We start from the raw sequence: 15,939 nt of genomic DNA, 5'->3' as shown, positions 1-15,939 counted from the left end.
ACAATACCCCCCACTCCACAAATGATCTACAGATTTAATCCATCCCTATCAGAATCTGAGCTGACTTCTTCAAGAAACTGACAAGCTGATTCTAAAATTCATATGGAAATGCAAAGGACTCACAGCAATCTGGAAAAGCATGAAGAAAGTTGGAGGACTCCCATTTCCCGATTTAAAACTTAACACAAAGCTATAGTAAACATGATAGTGTGCTATCAGCATAACAACAAGCATATAAATCAGTGGAAAAAAATAGAAAGTTTAGAAATAAAACTACATTTAGAAATAAAACTACAGATAATTGAGTTCTGACAAGGGCGCCAGGACAATTTAATGGGGGAAAGAATAGTCTTTTTACAATGCTACCGCAACAACTGAATATTCACATGCAAAAGAAAAAAAATTTGATCCCCATCTCACATCATATACAAAAATTAACTCAAAATGGATTGAAGGCCTAAATGTAAGAGCTAAAACTATACATCTCTTAGAATAAAATAAGTGAAAATCTTCATGCCATTGGAATAGGTAATAGTTTCTTAGATATCATGGCCAAAGCACAAGCAATAAAAGAAAAAATAAACTAGACTTCATAAAAATTAAAAACTTTTGTCCTCAAAGGATGCTATCAAGAAAGCAAGAAGACAACCTACAGAATGGGAGGAAATTTTTATAAATCATATATCTGATAAGGGTATAGTACATAGAATAGATTTAAAAACTCATATGAATCAACAATAAAAAGATAACTAATCCAATTAAAAATGGGCAAATAATTTATTTTTAATTTTTGAACTTCTATTTTAGGTTTAGGGGTACACGTGAAGGTTTGTTACACAGGTAAACTCATGTTATGGGGGTTTGTTGTACAGATTATTTCATCACCCAGGTGTTAAGCCCAGTACCCAATAGTTATCCTTTCTGCTCCTCCCACCCTCCACCATCAAGGAGACCCCAGTGTCTGTTGTTTCCTTCTTTGTGTTCATAAGTTCTTATCATTTAGCTCCCACTTATAAGTGAGAACATGCGGCATTTGGTTTTCTGTTCCTGTGATAGTCTGCTAAGGACAACAGCCACCAGCTCCATCCATGTTCCTGCAAAAGACATGATCTTGTTCTTTTTTATGGCTGCATAGTATTCCATGTGGTATATGTACCACATTTTCTTCATCCAGTCAGTCACTGATGGGCATTTAGGTTGATTTCGTGTCTTTGCTATTGTGAATAGTGCTGCAATGAACATTCACGTGCATGTGCCTTTATGGTAGGATGATTTGTATTCCTTTGGGTATATACACAGAAATGGAATTGCTGGGTCGAATGGTAGTTCTGCTTTTAGCTCTTTGAGGAATCACCATACTGCTTTCCACAATGGTTGAACTAATTTACACTCCCATCAACAGTGTATAAATGTGCCCTTTTCTCCACAACCTTGCCAGCATGTTATGTTTTTTACTTTTTAATAATAGCCATTCTGATTGGTGTGAGAAGGTATCTTATTGTGGTTTTCATCTGCATTTCTCTAAGAATCAGTTGATATTGAGCTTTTTTTTTATATGTTTGTTGGCTACATGTATGTCTTCTTTGAGATGTGTCTCTTCATGTCCTTTGCCCATATTTTAATGGGGTTGCTTTTCTCTTGTAAATTTGTTTAAGTTCCTTATATAGTCTGTGTATTAGACCTTTGTCAGATGCATTGTTTGTAAATATTTTTTCCCATTCTGTAGGTTGTCTGTTCACCCTGCTGATAGTTTCTTTTACTGTGCAGAAGCTCTTAAGGTTAATTAGATTCCACTGTCAATTTTTGCTTCTGTTGCAATTGCTTTTGGCATCTCTGTCATGAAATCTTAGCCTGTTCCTATATCCAGGATAATATTGCCTAGGTTGTCTTTCAGGGTTTTTAGTTTTGGGATTCATATTTAAGTGTTTAATCCATTTTGAGTTGGCTTTTGTATATGGTGTAAGGAAGGGGTTCAGCTTCAACCTGTTCCAAATGGCTAACTAGTTATTCCAGCACCATTTATTGGATAGGAAGTCTTTTCCCCATTCCTTGATTTTGTCAGCTTTTTTCAAGATCAGATGGCTGTAGATGTGTGGCTTTATTTCTAGGCTCTCTGTTCTCCTCCATTGGTCTATGTGCCTGTTTTTGTACCAGTACCATGCTGTTTTGGTTACTGTAGCCCTGTAGTATAGTTTGATGTCAGGTAACGTGATGCCTCCAGCTTTGTTCTTTTTGCTTAGTATGGGCAAAAAATTTAAATAGAAATTTCTTCAAGAAGGTGTACAAATGGCCAATAAGCAAATGGAAAGATGCTCAACATTATTAATCAACAGCGAAATGTAAATCAAAACCATGAGATACCATTTCGCACGCACTGGGATGGGTATAATAAAAAAAAGACTAATAATAATATGTCTCAATGAGGATGTGGAGAAATTAGAATCCTCATGATTGCTGATGGGAATATTAAACGATACAGCCTCATTGGAAACAGTTTCAAATATGTAAAGTTCCATATGACCCGGCAATTTCACTCGTAGGTGAGCTCCAAGAGGACTGAAAACATATGTCCACACACAAACTGGCATATGAATTGTTCATAGCAGCATTATTAGTAATAGCCAAAATGGCAACAACCCAAATGTCCATCAACTGATAAGTTAACTAATAAAATATGTTATATCCATACAATGTATTATTCTTCAGACCTAAAAAGGAAAGAATCACTGATATCCATGTTGTGTGTTTCATAGTAATAGAATGGAAATAATAGTTCTTATTCTTATCTATTCCACTCTACAATATGAATAAACCTTGTAAACATTATAAGTGAAAGAAATCAGACACAAAAGACCACATATAGTATGGTTCCACTTATATGAAGTATTTGAAAGAGTCAAATCTAGAGAGACAGGAAAAGGGCTAAGGGTAGCAGGGAGTGGAGAGTACCTGCCAATGGGTACAAGTACTTTTCAGGGTGATGAAAACATTAAAAAATTACATAGTGGTGATTGTTTCATAACTGTGAATTATACTAAAAATGACAGAATCATCCACTTTAAAAGGATAAATTTTATGATATGTGAATTATAACTGAATTAAAAAAAGCTATTACTAGTTCAGTCACTTATTGATGATGAGACTTCAGGTAAATGGAATTTTAGAAGAAAGGTATAGATAAAATGAGAACTACTATTTTTATTTCATTACTATAAAACACACAAGTTTCTTGGTGATATTCTTGATCCTGAAATGTTAGTCACTGTGGGTTGAACTGTGTCCCCCAAAAAGATATGTTCAAGTCCTAACCCCTGGTACCTGTGATTGTGGCCTTATTTGTGACTAAGGTATTTGTAGATGTAATCAAATTAACATGAAGTCAGAATGGATTAGAGTGGGCTTAAATCCAATTACTGGTGTCTTCATAAATAGAGGGAAATTTAAACAAAGACACAGGGAGAGGATGCTGTGCAACAATGAAAGCAGAGATTGGAGTGATACACCTACAAACAAAGGAATCCCAAAGATTGCTGGCAATTGCCAGAGACTAGGAAAGAGGGATGGTACAGATTCTCCCCCAGTGCCTCCAGAAGGAAACAATCCTGCCAAAACCTTGATTTTGAACTTTCAGCTTCCAGAAACAGTAAATATACATTGTTTTAAGCTATCCAGTTTGTGGTTACTTGTTATGGCAGCCCTCAGAAACCAATACAGTAATTTTCATATCATTAGTCTTAAAGAAAAAGGTTATAGGAACAGGAGTCAACCTCTTGGAGTTTCAACTTCCTCCCCTTTAAATTGGGAATAATAACATCTGTCCTTCCATTGTACTGAGAAAATGATCATAAAAATACTTAGAAACTGATTTATAAATGCAGGGTATTACTCTTTCAGGTGTATGCTTCTAACTGCTTTGTCAGCTCTAACTTATTGTGTTTTTCTCTTTCCCTTTCTTTAAGATCATCTATTTTCAAGTAACATTTGCCTTCCTTAGATAAGTTACTGTTTGGGTGTAAGCTGCCTATTTAAAAAATAACCATCTCTAGCATAAAAGGGAAAATTCAAATTATGAATCTGTAACACCACCCACTCTCCTAACCTCCTAAGCATACATTTTGCCATAAATTGACAACAGATTTACCCTTCATTTGAGGAGATATCAAGCACTGTAACCTTTTGTTAATACATAGATGTAGGACATTGCTTGTTCCAGTTAATTGACTATTCTGTTGAGCCCAACAGTACCATCACAAATGATGACTTTCCGAAGCTTACAATAAAGAAGATATTTGGCACTGAAAGTACGTTTTTCACAAATCACAAATCAGTTAAGGATTCTCAATTATCAACACAAACTATGATTATAAGATATTACCAATTATTTATAGTCTTGAAAACTGTTTTTTAAAGTTTAAAATAAATTTCCCACCAATAAAAATTTGACAGTATCCAACAAGGAGAAAATATGTCAAATGTTTTAAAATATCTCCAACATTCATTCTTGAGATCTTTCTATCCTCCCTCACCTCTGCTCTCCAGAATGTATCACCATAATTGCAGAATATTTTTACTCCTTAGGCAATATATACATTCTCTTTTTCATTTTTACACGAAAATCTCACACATAGTTGAATAGAGGACATTTCACAGGTACACAAAGATACACACACGGATATTCAAGGTAACACTAATAGCAAAACAGAGGGAAAACTTAGAGGTCCACCATAAGGATCTAGATAAATAGGTGATGCTCTAGTCATGCAATGGTATATATAGCAGCTATTAAAAGGAGTGAGACAGATTTAGTAGTATGGAAATCGTCTCAAGATAGGTAACAGAGAAAGCCCCACTGTCACTACCAAACCAACTGTCAAAAAGTGTTAATGGTATGATTCCACTTGTGGGAAAAAGGACTGTAATATCATATACATGCACACATACATACACACACACACACACACACACACACTCAATTAAGCTCTAGAGGTACTCATAAAAAAACCTGCTAAAAGCAATTACCTTTGGAAAATGACTCCAAACTTTCTTATAGGTGTGGATTACTTTAATTATGTATGCAATTTTAAAATGGCAGAGTCTTACAGCATAAGAAAAAAGCAATGATTAGTGGTTAACTATTTATTTGAAATAAAATAAACATGCAAAAAACAATATTTGGTTTTAATAAATAACGTAAAAATGTTCCTTTATGATCTGGGATCCCAAAAAAGACATTACACAACATACGTAGCACAAAGGAATTGCAGATAGGGGCGTTCTGCTAGGCTCATACCCATGAGGGGAATCAATAGACTATCCTTCGAGGTTAGAGCACAACAATTTACTTATAGTGGTTTATTGAGTACTTAGTTCAATATGAGTGGACATTTTGTCAATAACATTCTAATGCATGCTACAGATGACAGTTCAATGCTATAATATAAAAGCTGGAAGGCCGTATAATAAAATCTATAGGTCCTTGGAGTCAGAGGATGATCATTTGTAGAAGACCTAAAGAAAAACACCAAGAAATGTCTTATGGCAGGGTTTAATGATTGTTTTGGTTATTATGGATTGCATTAGTGAAAATACACTGGTGCCATTTTTAAACATTCTTTTATCTTATAAAATTCTAGTAAATGAAAGGTGAAATTAGAAAGCTTTCCTTCTAATTTGAATTAGGCTGGAAGCTTATCAACGTAAACACATTTCCCAATTAAGTTAGACAATATGCAGAACTCACCACCTGGGCATAATCCTGTTGGTTCAAAATAAGAGCTTGCAATGAGGAGGTAAATTAACTCATTCAGTTCTATAATCAATTTGTAAGTTTCCAGCACAAAGCTAAAGTGTTTACATGAGCTATATTTGTGCCAATGTTCAAAGCATAAGTAAGGCAGTATTGCTAAAAGGAACAGTCTATAAATTAGCCTTTTAAAAAGCATGTTCAATTAGATATCAAGTTCATTTTATGGGGAGAAGTATAACATAGTACACAGCATTTTCACATTTGATTTCTGAAGCATCCCTTATTTTCATTTTCCTTTTCTCTAAAACTGGATTTACATATTATTTAAACAATCTTTGGGGATGAACTAAAATGTGCATTCAAATCGTTTCTAGGGACGATTAAATGTTAGCAGCTCCCAGGCTCTCTTCTCATTTTTTTAAAAAATTCTTTTCCTTGGGGATCATGTCCATTCTCACCCAATTTTTAAATGTTTTTTATATGTTCATAACTCAGTCTAGATATCCAGCCCTAACTCATTCCTTGAACTCCAAACTGCTTAATTGAATTTCTTGCAGGATATGTCACAGATATTTCAAATGAAATCCATCAAAGATAAAGAATCCTTAATTCCTTACCAACACCACCTCCCAATGGCGAGGTGGTGTTGGTAACTCATTAACTTAAGTCATTAACTTAAGTCGTTCTTGACTCACATTTCTGTGCCAAAAGTCTATCAGTTACATGTTGAATCCACTCATTTCTCTATCTCCTATACTGTCGCTCCTGCCCAGGCACCACACACTTCCTGGCTTCACAGCCTTCCAGCTGGTCTCCCTGCTTCCATTCTTATTCCTCTAGTCAATACCCTCAAGAGCAGCCAGGATGACCATCTGACATGGGGATCAGATTATCTCACCATATTTCATTGGCCTCACACTGCTCTGAGAATGGAATCTAAATTCCTAGCTAAAAAGGACTAGAAATTATCCTGCCTCACTCACCAGGTGTCATTCTCTACAGTCAGGAAAAAGAATTCATCCCACATAGTTAAAATGAAGAGACTATCATGAAACAATTCCTTACACAGGTGTGGGCAGGGTTGAGGAAACAAAGGAGGGATGGTTAGGCACCTTTACCATTCCTAGGTCTAAAGGGGCAAGGGAAAGAACCAGAGCCAGAGCAATTGGATCCTTATAGAAAGGGTCATCAATAGGAAGTCCAAAGCAGAAAAAGAAGGAAGGAATAGCGTGGCTTCTCTCTTGTCCTGTCTTCTGATCTCCTGCTGGTACTTCTCATTGTCTGGGAGGCTTGAGGAAATCTGAAGCCTCAGGTCAAGGGAGTCTGGGTGATTCATACGGTATGACGTAGGAAGACAGGAGTGGGCTACCTCCAAGGACACAGAGTAAGTGAGAGAATGGCGGGGAACAGATCTAGAGGAGTGGAAGGGAGGCTTTTTCTTTTGTTTTGGGGCTACATGTAAAAGTTTGTTATACGGGTGAGTTGCGTGTCAGAGGTTTGGTGTACAAATGATCTCGTCACCTAGGTAGTGAGCACAGTACCTACCTAACAGGTAGTTTTTCAACCCTTGCCCTCCTCCCACCTTCCCCCTACTAGTAGTCCTCAGTGTCTTTTGTTCCCCTCTTTGCGTCTGTGTGTACTCAATGTTTAGCTCCCACTTTAAATGAGAATATGTGGTATTTGGTTTTCTGTTCTGGTGTTAATTCACTGAGGATAATGGCCCCCAGCTGCATCCATGTTGCTTGTAAAGAACATGGTTTTGTTCTTTTTTATGGGTATATAGTATTTCATGGTATATATGTTATATATACCACATTGTAGGATAAGCGCACCTGATAGTATAATTTAAGCAAACCCTTAGAATGACACTGTATGGCAGATGCACCTGAATATGTGTTCAGAGCTAGGGAATCCTGGAATGGCCAACCTAAAGATTCATTCCTTATCTATGATAAACATTTAAATGCCCCTGGCCCATCCCATGGAACATGGGCTGTACAGGGGATTGGGGTCTTGAATTCTGGGTTAAATGAAAGTTTCCAGGTGGAGGTTGTTAGGGGGAGGGTGGTAAGTGAAAATGCTCCATAAATTCCATGCCATTTGCAAGTGGTCATGGTTCTCTTGCCCAGCCCACTGCTACTGGGCCAGGTGAATATGTTGTCCAGCCTGCCACCACTGAACTGTAGTAAGGCAGATATCTTGTCCAGTCCACCACCACTAGACTGTTTCTGTATGCTAGGCAGTTCTCCTGTCCACCCTACCACCACTGGACACTCTCCTCTGTATGGAAGCATGGAATAAAACCCAATGTCTCCTTTGCTGGCTCTGGGTCTCTTTTTCGGCCTCTTGAACCTGGTTCCTTTCCTACTGAGGTTAGTAGGAGTTCAGCAAACACAGTTTCTTTATCCAGTAGTTGGCAGGGAGATTAATCAGCATACGTGCCAGTCTGACTCTCGCCAGTTTCACACTTGGTGTGTCCTTATCACAAGGATTTGCACAAGCTTTTTTTTTCAGCAGGTACACTATGCTTTCTACTCTTCACATGACTAGTTCTTCATTCTCCTTCAAATCTTAAATTAAATATTCTTATCACCTTATCTAAGTAGGTACCTCCTTGGTAAGTCCTTTGCCTGTTTTTTTCGGAGTACTTACCAAAATTTGTAACTATTTTATTTGCTTGCTTTTCTGTCTTCTCCTCCAGAATATGAGGGCAGCAACAATCTGTCTAGCAAATGCCTGCCTCACAGTAGGTGTTCAATAAATAGTAACTGAATAAATGTTGGCCAAATTACATAGCAAAATCACAAGACTATGTCTAGAGACAAAGAATTTATAGAAATATATCCATGAATTCTAAACTGAGGCAGCACTGAAGAAAATGCACTTACTCTTTATTTTTCTATACAGCATAATCTTAGCTAAGAAAAAAATTAAAAGTCTTTATGTAAAGTAAAAATCTGCATTGATAAATGCTCCATTCCATGTTTACTTAAAAGGAGAATGTCTATTATGGTGCCAATGGTCTAAAAGAGAATAACTGCATCATTTAAAAGCAAGGTTATGCTCATTTCTTTTACTGCTTTTTCTATAGCATAAAATCACCTGTTTTGGTATGTAATACTCTTGGTACTAAAATATGAGTCATGTTCAAATCTTTTTTCCTCTTTTTTTAATTGAAGAAAGTGAACTAAGGAACAGGGAGTAGCTTTGAGTATAGGAATATTTGGCTGTACATACCATTTTTTATATGTGATGAGATGGTAACTGCAAAACACATTCTACAGTGGTGACAACACTTTCACATGACTGTATATTTAAACACCGAAGTGCTTCTCTTATCTCCTGTGAAAGAGGGGCATCAGGTAATGCTAAACCTCAAAGCATTTTAACTTTCATTATGAATGGCAGGGGTCTATTTGCTTTTGCAGAAACAGTCTGTAAGAAGCAACCTTTGACTTCACTTATACACCACATTATTTTTAAAGGCAGCTGCATTTATAATGATTGATCTCAACTTAAGACCTATTCAACAAGGTACACCTTCACATCTAAGCTGTTAACAGAGATTAAAGTTAATCTTCAGTGAAGGCAGGAGTGGAAATGCCAGGAAATATCCTAATTCTGGAAGGAGGCAAAAGTGAAAGTAAAGGTAGGTGAGGAAATAGCAGAGGAGGATCAAGGAATACTGGAGGGCTAAAAGGTGAATGAAAATGATTGTTGCCAAGACACTGGGTGGCTGGAGCAGGCCTGACGACATGATGGTTCTTGCTAAATAAGAAAGGGCAGCAGCACCAGCTGAGGAAAGCTGTACATGTTTTGATGACCATTTTTGCCATCACCTGTGTCCTGAAAGAGTGCCTGGGGTGAGCAAAGGCCACGGAGGCAGGTGGAATTGGCTTTAAATTCTGTCTCTGCCACTTACACAATTTGCAAAACTTGAGTAAGTCATTGTCAAAGCATCACAAGAGGTCCTCTAATAACACCTTTTCATTTAACATCATTTCCTCATAGTGCTGACGAGGGAAAAAACCAGATTCCCAGCTGGGGCCCCTGTCTGTGTGAAGTCCATACATTCTCCCCATGTCTGCATGAGTTTTCTCTGGGCACTCTGGTTTCCTCCCACATCCCAAAGACGTGCATATCAGGTTCACTAGCAGGTCTACATGGCCCAGCTGCAGTGAGTAGGGTGTGTGTGAATGAATGCGTCCTGTGATGGAATGGTGTCCTGTCAAGATGGGTTCCTGCCTTGTGCCCTGTGCTGCTGGGACAAGCTCTGGCCACCCACAACCCTGAACTAAAATATTTGGGGAAATACTTGCCTTAATTGCTTTAATTGATCTTTCTTAAATGTGTAGCTCACATATACTTCAATATTAGAAGTGATTAATAGTACAAGTGTTTGGGGTCTTTATTTAGAAGCCTGGTGATGTTTTGTGACCAGAATAGAATGTAAGTACTGTTTGTATCAATTAGCTTATGGTGAAGTTGGTTCTGTTATACGTAGATTTGCTTAAAGTCTCAATTTCTAAGAACCTAATGATGATGTTAGGTGAGGAATTACTGTAGTTTCTTCTTCTGTTAAATGAGGCTAAAACCTAATTTGCCAAGTTACTGTAAAAACAGGAGGCTAGCCTCTTTAGGATCTGTTCCCTTGCCCAACTAAATTACTTAAATGGAACCAAAATAACCAAATGATTAGCCTTTCTCAGGTAGGAAGTCACGTGTGGATGTGCGAAGGCTCACAGTCAGAATTAAAGGATGTAAATTAAACAGCTAAAGCAAATATTTTTCATGAGCAACCTAATCATGAAACACAGAGCAACTTCTGACATTTTAGAAAACACTGAGGTAAGCCCTGACTGTAGCCCGGAAGCTATAGTGCATGTGTTGCTGGCATATCTGACAGGCAAATATGGGCCTTGTCTGGTATCCTGTATCTCACAAGCAGTGCTCCCTGAAAATTAACACTTATTGAGGGTTTACATACCACTGGCAAGACATTGGGGATATAAGAATTCTGGACATGGCCTATTCTCTGGTAAAAGTTTTATAACTTCTTGTCAGATATTTAGGGTGGCAAAGTAAAAAATTTTTTTTTAAAAGTGGAAGGAAAGGAGTCAGGAAATTTGAAAACTGAAGAAGACAATATAAACCCAGCTCCCGCGGGCAAGCAGGAGCAGCCTCACACCTCCAGTGTTTGTCTCTCCCCACTCCACCCTGGTACCAAGGTCAGAACTCTGCATAAGGACCTGAAAGAAGTGTGGGAAGGAGGATGCAAGAAGAGGAGAGGAACCTGTCACCAAAGTACAATTTTGCCTGGGGAAAGCCCAGCCCCTTCCTCTCAGGAACTGAGTGGGGAAAGGCATGAGGTGGTTCCTCCCTAGAATGAATGGAACTGAAGAGGAGAGGATTCGGAAGTAGGCTAGTGAGTGCCAAGGCCTGCAAAGCTCTCTGTTCCTGGGTAGAGCAAGAAGAGAGAAAAAAATGCGGTGAAGCATGAGGCAGCTTCATTAGGACCCTACCATTTACCTTCCTTCCTATCCTTCTTCCAGGTTCTTCCCAGTTCTTTTGCCACCACTGGCTTCCCCACTCCCCTGCCTTCTAATAGTATCCTATCCCTGACCTTCATACTTCTCATCTTCTTTCTAAGCTTCAAGAGAGCCAAAGGCTTTTTCTTGTCTATATTTTCTCAAGGTTGCAAATCTCCACTAAAAGCAACCTAACTGCCTCATAGTTGACAGCTCCCTCAAAGTATGAGTGTTACTCAAGAAAAGTTTTATTCCGGCCAGGTGCAGGGGCTCACAACTGTAGTCCCAGCACTTTGGGAGGCCAAGGTGGGCAGATCACTTGATGCTAGGAGTTCGAGACCATTCTGATCAGCATGGTGAAACCCTCTCTCTGCTAAAAATACAAAAATTAGCCAGGCTTGGTGGTACACGTCTGTAATCCCAGCTGCTCTGGAGGCTGAGGGATGAGAATTGCTTGAACCTGGGAGGTGGAGGTTGCAGTGGGCCAAGACCACTCCACTGCACTCCAGCCTGGGTGAAAGAGAGAGACTGTCTCCCCGCCAACAAAAAAGAAAAAAAAAAAAGTCTTATTCTATTCATTAAAACAAAGCAATATGGGGGAGATATTTCTGGACTTGGGGCTTCCTACCATTTCTAATGCAGACAGTTCAAGGAGCACATGAGAAACATGGCTGACTTCATTAGAGAAGCACTCCTCTGGCTTTTAGTTTTCATCAGTTTCTGCCTCTTCTCGGCTAAACTCAGCAATATCCACTCTAATCCCAGGTCCTGACACATTCTTGCTATATTCTTCAAGCCTCACCTTAACCTGGTTCTGTACTATCCCAGTGGTGGTGGTGATGCTGTGATTTACCAGATACCTTAACTCCAGGGCTACAGCTAAGTTACTTTCCACAAAGGTCCCGGGAAGATCCCACATGACCAGAGGGCTTGATTCTTTGCAGCCAAGGTCATGACTAGATGATACGTTCTGTCAAGTAAGGAGAATCACAAAACCTGGCCTCCAAGTGAAAGAGGAAGGACAGAGTGGAAGTTAAGCTAACAACAGGCTTTGTAGTCAGACTGCCCGGGCACAAACCATGGTTCTTCCACCCATTAGCCTATAGTACTTTGGGCAAGTTAGGGCTCCTTCTTCTCAATTTCCTCACCTTTAATCTAGGAATAAAAGTAGTCTCTATCTTGTAGAATTGCTATAAGGATTGAATGCAATAATGTATGTAAAGTGCTTAGTATAGTCTGAATAAGGTATTTGTGTTCATTATGTGTTAGTTGTTACTAAATTTTATTCATATTCCAGAACTTTGAGGTTACAACAAAGTATTTATTCTAATACTGAGGAATGAGTTACCTTTGTTAATCCAGCTTTCCACAAAAAGAAGATGGCCTTCAGTGTGACAAGAATGAAATTCAGGCTCTGAACTTCTATAAGAGAATGTCAACTCTGCTTCCAGTCTGGTATCTAAAGTATATTGATCCTACCTTAAGCAACAGCACTGAGTTTCAGCACTTTAGGCGCTTGTCAAAATTCAACTATGGACTGGCTGAATCTAGCACTTGCCAAAGGATTGCTTGAAATGCCTCATCTTCTGAACCATATTATATTTGCTCCCTAAAGAACTGCCTTCACAAAGTTGAGATTTAATGTTTTGTCCTTGCTTTTCTTTTTTTTCTTTTTTTTTTTTTATGGAGAATCCATATAAGAAAAATCCATTTGAAGGAAACTTTATGTCTTTTGTAAAAATCATATCCTGGACAGCAAATAGGCTTCATCTTAAGTTCCAATGTCAAATGATTGGTAGTGACTGTCTGGAGTGCTCTGTTAAGAGGGACGGCAAGGTTGCCATGATCGATTAGCACTGTTTGCCTCGGACATCACTGAGGAAGTATGGTGCCTTAGTGATACAGTTACCCACCCTATCATTACCATAGTTGAAAGCCTGATGCATTGTCAGTGTAATGTAAGGACCTCCTAAATGTATATATCCCTTCTTAAATTCAATGCCATAGGCTTCTCACTACTGAGCCTGATAGCTCTTAATGCCTCTGTCTGAGTTGTCTGCCTCCCAACATCAAGTAGCCCTCCAAACTTGAAGAAGTTACCTTAAAAGTTTTTAGAATCAACTCACAAAGGAGGGGATTAGAAGACAGGATGTTTCTCAAATCAAAGCGAAAAGAGTAAGACAAGGAAATTAAGCATGGGTTGGATGATATAAATGAAAAGCCTGATTAGTGGTATTAAGTATATGCAGATGAAGAGGATCTGAACAGAAAAAGGAGAGCCAAAGTAGGGGGAAAGCATTTGAAGAAAAATATTCCGATCATGGGCCATTAGGATAATGATGGTACTTGAGACAGGTCAAAATGATAAATCATTACAGTTTGTTTTAAAGAATTCTTTGCCAGAACCATTTTAGTGATATTAAATTGTTTAAGTGGCCATCTGTGAAGTGGTGTGGCAACTGGGTGGGTTTTATGGGACAGTCTGGTACATCTATTAAAATAGCTACACCTGTTACAGGGAAGCTGTTTGCAATGCTCCTTTGCGAATCATAAATCTGGTTAATCCAACTTTTTTGTCATTTTAATTCTATAGATTACTTAAACCAGAAGGAATGTGGGTGCACTAAATTGTTTCCAATTTAACAAAGAAAATACGTTTTTTTTAAAAGCACAAAAACTATACTCAATTTAGATGGCAGTTTTAGAACTTATGGTTCAGTTTTATATCTTTTCTATTTGAAAGATTTACACAACAAAATCAGAGCAAAACACTCTAATGGGAAGGCATAAAAGAGACTGCCTATTCTTATTCTACTCAAAGATTTGCTTATTGAAAATAGGGTAAATATTTTATCATCCAAATTTAATAATAATCACCATAACACACCAAAATAGAAATTCTTACTTATAAATATCAACAATAATAATTACAACAGTAAACACCTATATATGGCTTAATCTGTGGCAGGTGCTATTCAAAATGCTTTATGGAAATTGTTTAATCTTCAGGCAACCCCATGGGATGTTCTCTTATTATTCCCATTTTATGGATGAGGAAATTGAGGCACAAGGATACTAAGTAACTTACCCAGGATCACATGGCTAGTGAGTATCAGAACCAGAATTCCAACCCAGGCAGTCTGGCTCTAGCATCTGTCATTTAAACCACTTTGATATATACTCTCTTCACCCTTCATCCAGAAATTCTAATGCATAGGTGTGAGGCATGATTTCAGGAGTTAGGTTGGGCTACTTCTGAACTTTATAACTATATCTCAGCATTTCTTTGCCTGTCATTAATGTTTAAATGGAAAAGGGAAAGAATGCTTATAAATTTGGCTGGGGAGGAAAGGAAGACTCCAGTTGGCAGGACAAGTTGGTGATAGCATTCCATCCTACTTATTAAAATTAAATCTTCTCCTACTTAGATAAAACCTTTCTTTTGAAGTGCCCAAGAGAACTTCTGCAGTAAATCATCAATAATTATTATTGGCTTCCTATTTCTTTGTTGTGACACTATATTTGTCAGAATATCCCTGAGTGGTCACTGTTTTTTGAACTGTGAACTTAGTGGCGATGGTATAGCTTCTGAATTGGTTTCTGATAACTTTTGCCAGAGGATTTAGGAATAATTATTATTCTTAGCCCCACCAAACCACACGGTGACACCAGCAAACTCTGAAATGCAATGAGCAGGATCATCGCACTGCAGAGAGATATAGCCTAATGACATGGAAAGAGATGTCAAATCATTTTTAACTTTAGAGGGGCTGGCCTTGCAATATTTAATTAGCTTACAGTTGAGAAGTAATTTGACGTTTCAAATTATAGTTATTTAGAGACTCTTGAATTGCTCATCATTTCACCTGATAAAACTGCAATATGAGGATAGTCCCATGGAAAAAATGATTAGAATTAAAACAAAATCCCTACAGAGAAGCAACAAAAAGAGTGAAAAGAAAACCAGCTTGGGAATCAGACAGCATTTGGATATAGCACCACAGGTGTGATGTTGGGTGGGCTATTACTGAACTTCTCTGAGGCTTTCTAATTTATAAATGATCACTTACGGAGTTTTGTGAGAGTTAAAGGAACTTGGTAAAGTTGCTAGCATGGTGTCATTGCTCAACAAATTTTGGTTACTTTCTTTGGGGGGCTGGGGGGACAGGATCTCCCACCATCACTCAGTTTAGAGTGCAGTGGTATGATCACAGCCCACTGCAGCCTTGACGTCCTGGGCTCAAGTGATCCTCCAGCCTCAGCCTCCTGAGTAGGACTGAGGCACTAGGACTGGGGGACTGGGACTACAGGAGTGCACCACAATGGCCAGTTGATTTTTTTTAACTTTATTTTTGTAGACAGGGTTTTGCTATGTTGCCCAGACTAGTCTTGAACTCTTGTGCTCAAGCCATCCTCCCACCTTGGCCTCCCAAAGTGTTGGGATTACAGGTGCGAGCCACTGTGCTGGGCCAATTTTGGTTTATTTATTAATATTCTTCCTATTCCCTTTTTATACTAACACTGAAAAATTTCTCTGAGAGTCCCCATGTCTGAAGTCTATTCCTTCTTCTTCATCTCTACTCTTGTTTTCAATATCCACCATCCCTGGCCTGATTGACTGCAACAACCTCCTAACTACACTCACCATATCTAGTTTTTTTTTTT

General features: G+C 38.3%; 1 protein-coding gene and 1 long non-coding RNA gene across 3 annotated transcripts in view; one reads left to right on the top strand and one right to left on the bottom strand.

The window, feature by feature from the left end:
• LOC105552655 (chromosome unknown open reading frame, human C3orf67) overlaps window positions 1–15,939 on the bottom strand; it is a 323,025-nt gene that overhangs the window by 219,314 nt on the left and 87,772 nt on the right. The window lies entirely within an intron of this gene.
• Window positions 1–15,939, top strand: part of LOC105552654 — a 223,044-nt gene that overhangs the window by 149,843 nt on the left and 57,262 nt on the right. Inside the window, exon 2 of the long non-coding RNA XR_001008051.1 lies at window positions 3,433–3,643. This is a non-coding gene — a long non-coding RNA (uncharacterized LOC105552654). The remainder of the gene's footprint in view (window positions 1–3,432; window positions 3,644–15,939) is intronic.

This window comes from Mandrillus leucophaeus, unplaced genomic scaffold (genome assembly GCF_000951045.1).
Source record: "Mandrillus leucophaeus isolate KB7577 unplaced genomic scaffold, Mleu.le_1.0 Scaffold57, whole genome shotgun sequence".
Lineage (NCBI taxonomy): Eukaryota > Metazoa > Chordata > Mammalia > Primates > Cercopithecidae > Mandrillus > Mandrillus leucophaeus.
This window is presented reverse-complemented; position numbering and strand designations above follow the sequence as displayed.